Source organism: Arachis hypogaea, chromosome 17 (genome assembly GCF_003086295.3).
Source record: "Arachis hypogaea cultivar Tifrunner chromosome 17, arahy.Tifrunner.gnm2.J5K5, whole genome shotgun sequence".
NCBI lineage: Eukaryota > Viridiplantae > Streptophyta > Magnoliopsida > Fabales > Fabaceae > Arachis > Arachis hypogaea.
In genome coordinates, this window is record NC_092052.1 from 131,779,238 (window position 1) to 131,789,159 (window position 9,922).

The 9,922-nt window shown below is 31.7% G+C and overlaps 1 long non-coding RNA gene across 1 annotated transcript; it reads left to right on the top strand.

The window, feature by feature from the left end:
* The first annotated feature begins 5,697 nt into the window (after positions 1–5,697).
* LOC140181076 (uncharacterized) lies at positions 5,698–6,336 on the top strand. The gene is made up of 3 exons (XR_011875710.1): positions 5,698–5,834; positions 5,928–6,019; positions 6,107–6,336. It is a non-coding gene; the product is annotated as an uncharacterized lncRNA (long non-coding RNA).
* Positions 6,337–9,922: the final 3,586 nt, after the last annotated feature.

Consider the following 9,922-nt stretch of genomic DNA (forward strand, 5'->3'; position numbering starts at 1 on the left):
TACATAAAAATAAATTTTAATTTTATCCTTCAATAATATCAATTTTTTACTGTACATAATATTCAATTATTTTTTAATCACATCTAAGTAAATTATACTTAATCACATTATTTTCATTCTAAATAATTTTTTTTATATTTTTATATTAATTTATAACTTTAAGTGTAAAATTATAAAAAATAAATTTATTTAGAATGAAAGTAATATGATGATTAAGTGTAATTTACTTAGATGTGATTAAAAAATAATTGAATACTATGTACAGTAAAAAAAATTGATATTATTGAAGGATAAAACTAAAATTTATTTCTATGTATTATTTTCGTCCCCAACGTTTTCGTTCTATTTAAGTCCCTAACGTTTCAAAATCGTTTCAATTTTGTCCCGTCGTCAATTCTATTAACGGATTCCTAGCGGCAGGACAATATTGAGTCAATTTTGAAACGTTAGGGACTTAAATAGGACGATTGAAACGTTAGGGACAACTTTGGGACTTACCCCAAACGTTAGGGACAAAAACGATACTTTACTCTAAAAACAACCCATAAAAAACCTAATCCCTTTCCATTCATTTGAGAATAGTCAAATCTCTCCCTCTTTAAACCCACCGTCTCCACACATTTTCGACGCCGCCGTCCACCGACCACCGTCGCGTCTTTCATAGCGCTGCGCGGCCTCTGCCACGCGTCCTGTCGCAGTCCTTCTTTCGTTGACGCCATCGCCTACCGTCCCGACGCATCTGCACCGCCACGGCCCCCATCCGTTGTGATGCAGCCACCGCCGGTCCCCATTCACGACGCGCGATCAACTATTCCGATTCATAGCGATTCCCACTCGCGATGCGCGGCTTCCGTGGCTTCCTCCTCGCAACGCGCCACCACGAGTCTCCCATCATACACGCAACACCGTCCAAGATGTCGTCGCCGGTCACCCTATGGCTCTTCTTCTTCTCATCTCCTATTTGGTTTTCAATGATTCTTTTAACTAGTTTTTTATATTTTTTTTTCTAAATTTCGGATGATTCTTTTTATTAGTTTTGGATGATTCTTTTTCCTATGTTTTGTGTTTTTTTCTTAGGATTTGGATGATTCTTTTTTCTATGTTTGGTATGTTTTTTTCCTTAGGATTTGGATGATTCTTTATTATGTTTCGGTTTTTTTTTTTTGGAGTTTGGAGGTTTTTTTTAAAGAGAAATTAGAGTTTGCGTAATAAATGATAAAAGATAAATTAGAGTAAAAAGAGGTAATTAATAATAATTAATTTTATATTTTTAAAAGATAAAATTTAAATAATTAATAATTAATGACAATTAATTAGTATAGAGTGTAGTTTAAATATACTTGTTGGCTTGTTGTTGACTATACCTCTCTTGATTCTCTAACAAAATTATAATATTAAATATTAACTATAATATTAATTATACAATGTTAATTTCCAAAATTTTCTCAACTTTAAATATTGAATACTAAATCCTAAATTAGACAATACTAGCTAGTTTTATTCAGCATATTGCCAATTTGTCATCACGATGGTAAGGGCTTTTTTATTGATATATGCATGAAAAATTCTTTATTTTTCATAATACGTACGGATGAAAATTCCTCCTAAATTGTACATGGCCAATTCGTAACCTTCACCCACAAAATAAAAATAGGCACCATTTTATACAAAATGGTCACGAAATGGGTGCTGCCATCTGACACACGCCATGCCAAGCTCACCAGCCACGAAATGGAGCACTTCAAGGTGTACACACGAAGTGGCCAACTCACTGGCAGCACACACGAGTTGGCTCATTCCACCACTAAAATTATATTATATAATTTTATTACATTATATAATTTTATTATTTGAAATCAAATCATCAATGATAATAAAAAAATACTAAATAGTACAATTTTATATTATATAATTTTATTATTTTGAATCAAATTTTCGATGATAATAAAAAATACTATATAGTACAAAGTTATATTATTATATTATACAATTTTATTATAAATGGTTGACTCACGTAGGACTAGAAGTGTAACTAGCATAGAAAAAAATTAAGATTAAGAGAAAAAAGAGTATGAAAAAGGGATGCTATGATTTAGCTGAAATCTTAGAAGCTGATATATAGAGTTTGAATTTTAAAGACAATAATTATAATGATAAAAATATGTTAACAACAAGGATTTACATTTATGCTGAGATTTTAATTCAAACAAAAAAAAGACTTTCCTTTGAAAAAATAACATTTATCAATCAAGTGCTATTATCTGACGTCTATAATAGATACTAAACTCCGTCATTTATTTTGTTGTGGTCCGGTTCAGGTTGCGCCAATCTGAACAAGCAATGTGTGGTAAGTGGTGCTTGTCCTACACAATAGTTTCTGAGATGAGCTGAGTTTTGGATGATTCAAGGTCCTCTCATTACTATCACCATTCGATAAGACCCTTGACCAATCAATCAAATATAACATTAAAGAAGTTGTTAATGGTTTATCATCTTGAGTTAATCAATTTTATTGTGAAACTAATTTTTATTAAAAAATTACTGAACATAAATGATATTTTTCTATTTTTGAATGATTGTAGTTGATTAATAAATATGTTGCATATTTTCAGATATTCAGAAATCCATGACATATCCACTATTCTATGTTGCTTCGTGTGTGTCAGCCTTGAAGTGCTCCATTTCGTGGCCACATTGCATGAAATGGTGCCTATTTTCATTTTGTGGGTGAGGGTTACAAATTGGCCATGGACAATTTGGGAGGAATTTTCATCGTGCGTATCATGGGAAATAAAGAATTTTTCATGCATATATCAATAAAAAAGCCCGATGGTAAGTAATATTGTCAAAAACGTAGTTATATATACAAGTTACATAAAAACAAATCATGTTTGGTAACTCCAAAATTTATGTTCAGTAACCGCGAATTCATATAAAAGAGTAAATTACTATTTATATTGATGAAAAGTTTTAAAATAATGACAAATTATAGATATAACTTTGTACTCATAAAAAATAAAAGATTAATAAATTATTATTTCTATTTAAAAAATTCACCCATAAATAAAATTGACATTTAGTATTTTTATCATATAGAGATAACTTTTTATGAATATAAAACTAATTTTATTTATTCACGAATAAATTTGTTAATATTTTAATTTTTTTATAAATAAAAATAGTTATTTATTCTACAAAACAAAAACTAGAGATTATGATAAAATATATTGGTGTAACTAAAAAAGAGTAAACCACCAAATTAATATGCGAAAGATTCTGACGCTAATAAAAATAAATTTAAAAAATATTATTGATAAAATAACTCTTAAAAAATTATCAATTTTGACAAAAGTGACTAACAGTTAACTAAGTTGGATGCATTTACGTTAAACACTTACCTAACTAACAAAAAGAATAACATGACAAACAACAATTATTATAATTACAAAAGCCCCAACAATTATTGTAATTTAAAAAAAAAAAGTATCTTCTTCTTCCTTACATTGCTTCTATCAACACATAGCACCACAACAACAAATCCAAATTCAAATCCAACCCACTCTATTCTTAATTTCATCTTTCTCCTTCTACTTTCTATCAGAAATCATCAATATTAGAGTCAGAGGTATAGTTGGGTTTTATTTTTTTTTTTCCTCAAATTTTAGAATTTTTTTCAAATTGAGATAATGGCTAGCTAAACTACACCATCAAGTAGTGACGGACCCAGAAAATTTATATTAAGGGGCAAAAATAATATACATTACTATTAAAAGATATATTAATCCAAATTTAAAAAAATAAAAATGCATATTCATTATTTGAATAAAAAAACCAAAAATTACATATAATAAAATAAGACGAAAGATATTTTTTAAAATATTTTTTATTACTATTTCTCAAAATAAAAAAATATATATATTCTAAATTAGTAAATTGATCAATTGACTTCAAAAATTTATATGTAACATAATTACATATAATAAAATAGAACGAAAGATAAACAAATAAATAATAAGGATCATTAAATTGAGAATAAAATAAAATATATAAATTTATAAAGAGAATAAAAAATTAGATTAATACCTAAACTATAATTGTTTAAATTAAAATTTTTAATTAAAAATATTAAAAAGAGAAACAATAAAATTAAAAGATACATAGAGTCATAGAGAGTTATATAAAAAAAATATTTAAAATTTACCTTTTGACGAAAAGAAGATGACCACTAAAAAAGAAATAGAAAAAGAAGGTTGAAAATATGAAAAGAAGAGGATTTAAGAGAATAAAAGAGTGGTAACAGCTGGGATTTGAGAATAAGAGAAGACTAAATTTGATTAGATTAACTAATAGTCAAAATGATAGAAAGATAAAATGAATTTAGAACTTTAAATAATTAGACTTAGTTTATTTGTAGCGATATCATTTAAAATTAATATATATATATATATATATATATATATATATATATAATTGAAATGGCAGTGGGGGCAAGTGCCCCCCTATTGCAGCACGTAGGTCCGTGCCTGCCATCAAGGCCAGAACAGCAGCACCACAGTTTCGACTAGCTCCAGCGATGATGACGGTGATAACAACAACAGCGAGAACAGACAGGATAGAACAAAAGCTTGAGTCAAAACAAGAACAAAGTAGCAGCAATGTTACCCTCCTTCACCCACAAAGAAGAGAAGAGAAGAGAATAAGAAGAGAAGCAGATATTGGTTAGAGAAAAGCAAAGCAGAGACATAAAGCCAACAAAGCTTCCGTCGTGAAGAATAGAGAGAAGTAGATATGCCACAAAGTGAGATGGCAAAGGATATCGACGCCATAGTGAAGTGGAGTTGAAAACGACATCAGAGATGTGAAATGAAATATAAAATTCATATTGAAACACAAATTATACATTGAAAAGGAGTTAAATAACACATGTATTTAAACATAAATACATGATAGTTGATTTGATGGTTATTTTTGTGTGCACATAACATTTTTTAGTTTAAGTCATGGATTTAAGACTTAATTAGACAATTCTTTATACACCTTAAAAGACTTTAAAAAAGAAACAAATATGGTCACTAAGATATTGGTTAAGTAGAGTTTTTCTGGACTTAATTAGATTGCTAAAACCCTCAAATAAAAGCATGAAAGAATATGTTAAGAGTATGGGTGGCAAATGGTTTGAAATCCATTGAGCCAGTTCATTCAACCCGCTAAAAAGGCAGGCCAGACTAGAAAATTACACCTAATTTTAAAAAAATTTGCCTAACCTACTCTGCTTAGCTCACGAGTACTGGCAGGGCTTGAAGCCTGCCAGACGCTCACTTATTTTATTTTTTATCTAAAGTGTCCAACCCAATTTCTATTGGAAAAAAGAAATTTATCAACTTTGTCTATAATAATGTTTGTTTGTTTGATAGAATTATAAAAATTTTAATTCCAGATTTGTGAAATTATAAGTTTTTTAATGCAATTAAACTTAGAATTTTTGTTAAAAGAAAAAATAATTGTGGCGGGTTACTGTAGAAATGGTTCAAGAACTTATATTGAAGGAAAGTAGAGTCAAAAAGAGAAAGTAAAGTTAGAGAGAAAAATATAGTGAAAAGGATGTATCTATTGTTATGCTGTCTTAGTCTTGCAAATAACAGAGAAGTCTCCTCTATATATTATATAGAGGCATACTTATATCTCTACTCGTGAGTACACTAGTGAGTACACTTGTTTATACCTCCTCAAACTAAGAGTGAAAAATGGAAGCACCCTTAGTTTTTTCATGAATTTAAGAAACAAAGATTCAGGAAGAGGTTTTGTAAGGATGTCTGCAACTTGAGCATGAGATGGTATGTGGACAATGCATAATTTACCTTGCTTGATTTGATCTCTCACAAAGTAAAGATCTACTTTGAAATTATTATTCCTATTATGCAAAACAGGTTTAACAGCCAGTAGAACAACCCCAAGATTATCACGAAATAAGAGCAACTGGATTGTCACTTTTAATTCAGAAAGCAGCTTTCTAATCCAAGTGAGTTCTGCTGCTGTGTTTGCTAAGCACTGATACTCAGCTTCAGTAGAAGATTGACTCATAGCTTTTTTTTTTCTGCTACTCCAGAATATAGGATTCGTGCCCAAGGAGAAGCAATAGCCACTGGTTGATCGTCTATCATCCAGATTAGTAACCCAATTTGCATCTGCAAAGGGAAGAAGACAAAGATCAGAGAACTTGGTAAACTAAATTTGATGATCAACTTTACCTGATAGATAACGCAAAATACGTTTAACAACCTTCCAATAATGTAATTTGGTAGAGTGCATGAATTGACTGACTCCATTTATTGAGTATGTAATTTTCGGATTAGTCAAAGTGACATATTGCAGTCTACCTATGATCGATCGATGGAGAGATGGATCATCAAAAATATCTGAACCCTACAATGTTAGTTTCACTAAGAAAAGCATACGAGTAGATATGCTATTCGAATGATCCATGGATGCCTTCTTTAACAAGTCCTTAATGTATTTTGATTGAGAAATATGTAAGACACCCAAGGGTAAAAAATTAAAATGCATGCCTAAGAAGTAATGTAAAGTACCTAAGTCTTTTAATAGAAATAAACTATTTAATCTAGAAATTAAATTTTCAATCTCAATCTGATTGCTGTCAGTGATGACTATGTCATCAACATATGCAAAGAGATAAATAGTTGATGAATTAGTATGTCTAATAAATATTAAAATATTTGAATTGGTATTATGAAAACCAAAACTATAAAGAGTAGTGCACAATTTAGTAAACCAGATCCTTGGTGCCTGTTTTAATGAATAAATTATCTTGTTAAGCTTACAAACCAAACCTGAATCTTTTTCACAAAAATCTTGTGGTTGAGCCATGTATACATCCTCCAAGAGATCTCCATTCAAAAATGCATTATTAAAATCAAATTGCCTAAGAGATCAGCCCTTAGGCAAGGCAAGAGATAGCACAATTCGAATAGTTGTAGAATGAATTACAAGACTAAAAATATAGGAATAATTTATGCCTTCAATTTTATGGTAACTCTTTGCTACAAGGCTTGCTTTATATTTTAAAATAGAGTTATCAGGAGTATGTTTTATAGCAAACACCCACTTTAATCTTATAATTATCGAATTGGGTGGTGGCTGCACAAAGTGCCAAGTTTTATTTTTCAATAGTGCATTATACTCTTCTTTCATGGCTTGAAGTCAGTGAAAGAAGTTCAGTGGTTGAGGTACGGTTTTTGGCACATTATTTATCAAATCAAAATTAGAGGAATGAGTAAGAAAAGTTTTGGGTCTCAAATTACTAGTTTTAGACCTTGTTTCTGTAAGAATCGGAATAACCGTTTTAATAAAATAATAATTTAATTACCCGAAATAGATTTGAAAATATAGAAATTATATTTTGAAAATAAAAAGGTGAAATTTGAATTTAATGAATTTTTCTTAGTGGAAAAATGTATCTTTTGCGAAATTTTTTTGTAAAAATGCGTACCAGAGCTTAAGCCGGCAGTACCAGCTCTAGTTTGTTTAGTACTGCATATTTTAGTAAAATAAGATTTTGAAAATTTAATTTATTGTTTTGAAAGGACAAAAATAATATAGAATGTACAACCAAGCACTAATCTTAAAGGTTTTGGCCCAAAGTTGGATCAAACGGACCTAAAACACTAATGGGTTGGATCGGACTCAAACCGAGTCCAAGGCCCAACATATATAAGGTCATTTAATGAGCATTCAGCTCATTTCTCCCCCAAGAAAGAGTGAGGGTTCGAGCATGAGAGAAGAAGAGAGGGTACTATTCACCTTCTTCTTCATTTGGCCATCTCTTGAGCTACGGAGTTCCAATTGACGAGCCGTTTGCGGTCACGTATCGCTCTCATCGAGTCCGTCATTTTTAACTAAGTTTAGTTGGTAAAAAAACTCTTTCTCTATCTCCAATTTTATGCCCTAGTCCAAAACATAAAAATGGCTTTGGATTTTTGAGTTTCTTTGTGTCTTTGGTTGTTTAGGGGTGATCTAGCATTGGAGTATTGTTGGATTTTGCCCCTAATCTCGTTGGGTAAGGTAAGGTCTCACTAAACCCTTATGTTTAGTTATTTTTGTGAATGCTAGGTTTGATGTTGGTATGTTATATGATGTTAGATTGAGGTTTGGTGTTTGTTGGAGTGAGCTTGATGGTTTTGGAGCTTTGAGTTTGAGCTTGGTATTTTGAGTTGCATGAAAATCGGCCAAGGTATGGTTTCGGTTTCCTTTATGTAATATGTAATGTTTCGTAAAACTTAGGCTAGTAGCCTTTAAGTTAGGATTGAATGAAGTGGTTGTATGATTTATTGTATGTGATTATATGCTTGATGATGATAATGATGATATGGAGTTTTTGGAATATGTGGTATATGAATTATGATGAAGGTTGAGTGAGTTGTATGCTGGGCAGCATGATTATGATGATAACATGATGGGTATTAGTGTTGATTTTGATTGATGATGACTATGAGTGTTATTGATGATAAATTTAGGCTTGGATTGATAAGTGTTGAAGGAGTTGATAAGTTGGGATATTAAAAGTTGGGTGTTGTATAGTTGAATAATGATGGAATTTAGGAGCTTTGATGTGATTTAGGTTGAGTTTAGATGTTGATGAATAATAATTTTGATGGTGTGAAATAGTGTAATTGGAATGTTATTGATGGTTGAGTTTGAGGAATGAATGGTATGGACTTTTGTGTTGTTTTGGTATTGTTTGGGTTGTGAGTAGTTTGGTTTTGAATTGTGAGTTTTGGTAAAATTGAGTATTTAGTATTTTGGGTAAAAATGGGTTTTAGGCCAACTTTGACGGATCATATCTTGAGCTACAGTTTTTAAAATTGAATAAATTTTGTATCAAATTAAAGATAATTTAAAGAGGTTTAAAACGGTATAGATTTCGTAGAAATCGGAATTTTGTAGAAAAATATATGATTGTTAAAAATTGGTGCCAAAAATCTTATTTATGTGATGTTGCAGAAATTGTGAGTTTTGGTTTGTGTGCGTGCTCTGAGCAGGGGCCATGTTTTCACTTGTGTGTACGCACACTTGTATGCACACGCACATCCTGTAATTTTTAAGAAAACGTGCGTACGCACACCCTAGTGTGCACGCACACACAGGGATGTGTCTACTGTTAAGAGTGTTCGCACACTCTGGTACGCACACACACCCTGCGAATTTTGCAAGTTGTGCGTACGCACAACATCATGTGTACGCACAAGCTGGGAAGTGCCTTCTATTGAGGGCATTTGCACGTATCCATGCATGCACAGAAAATGAAAAATTTTACTTTGTGTGCGTACACACACCTCTATGCGTACACACACTTTGAGAAAACTCTTCTGGGAGCGCGTACGCACAACCCTATGCATACGTACACTGTCCTGTTTTTCAATGAAAACCTTATTTTTAACCGTTTTACCTTCCCGGCAAGCTTGCAAACTTCTGTAACACTTGTTTAAAACCTTTTGCCAGTTTTAGGATCTTGAATCAAGGGAGAAAATAATGAGTGAATTAAAAGGGGTATTTTTGGTTATGAGTTTAGAAGACGGTGATTTAGACTTGGGAAGTTCTGTGGATGGATTAGTTGAATGAGAGGGCGGAGTACTGTAATGATGATTAATGTGATGAGTTGTGGAATTACGGATTGATGGTGGTTGAGACGAGTTTAGGTCTTGGAGTTGAAAGATGACTTTACTGAGTACTGAAAATAATTTTTGAAAACCACTGATATATTATTTTATGCTGAGACTGTTAAGTCGCTATGCTCCTCGGGCAAGAGCTGTGGCAGTCTCCCGCTTGTCGAGGTAGCGGTGCCGTCGTAGGGGCTGTGGCAGTCTCCCACCTACGTCGGGTGTGAGGGTTGAAGCTGGACTTCCCA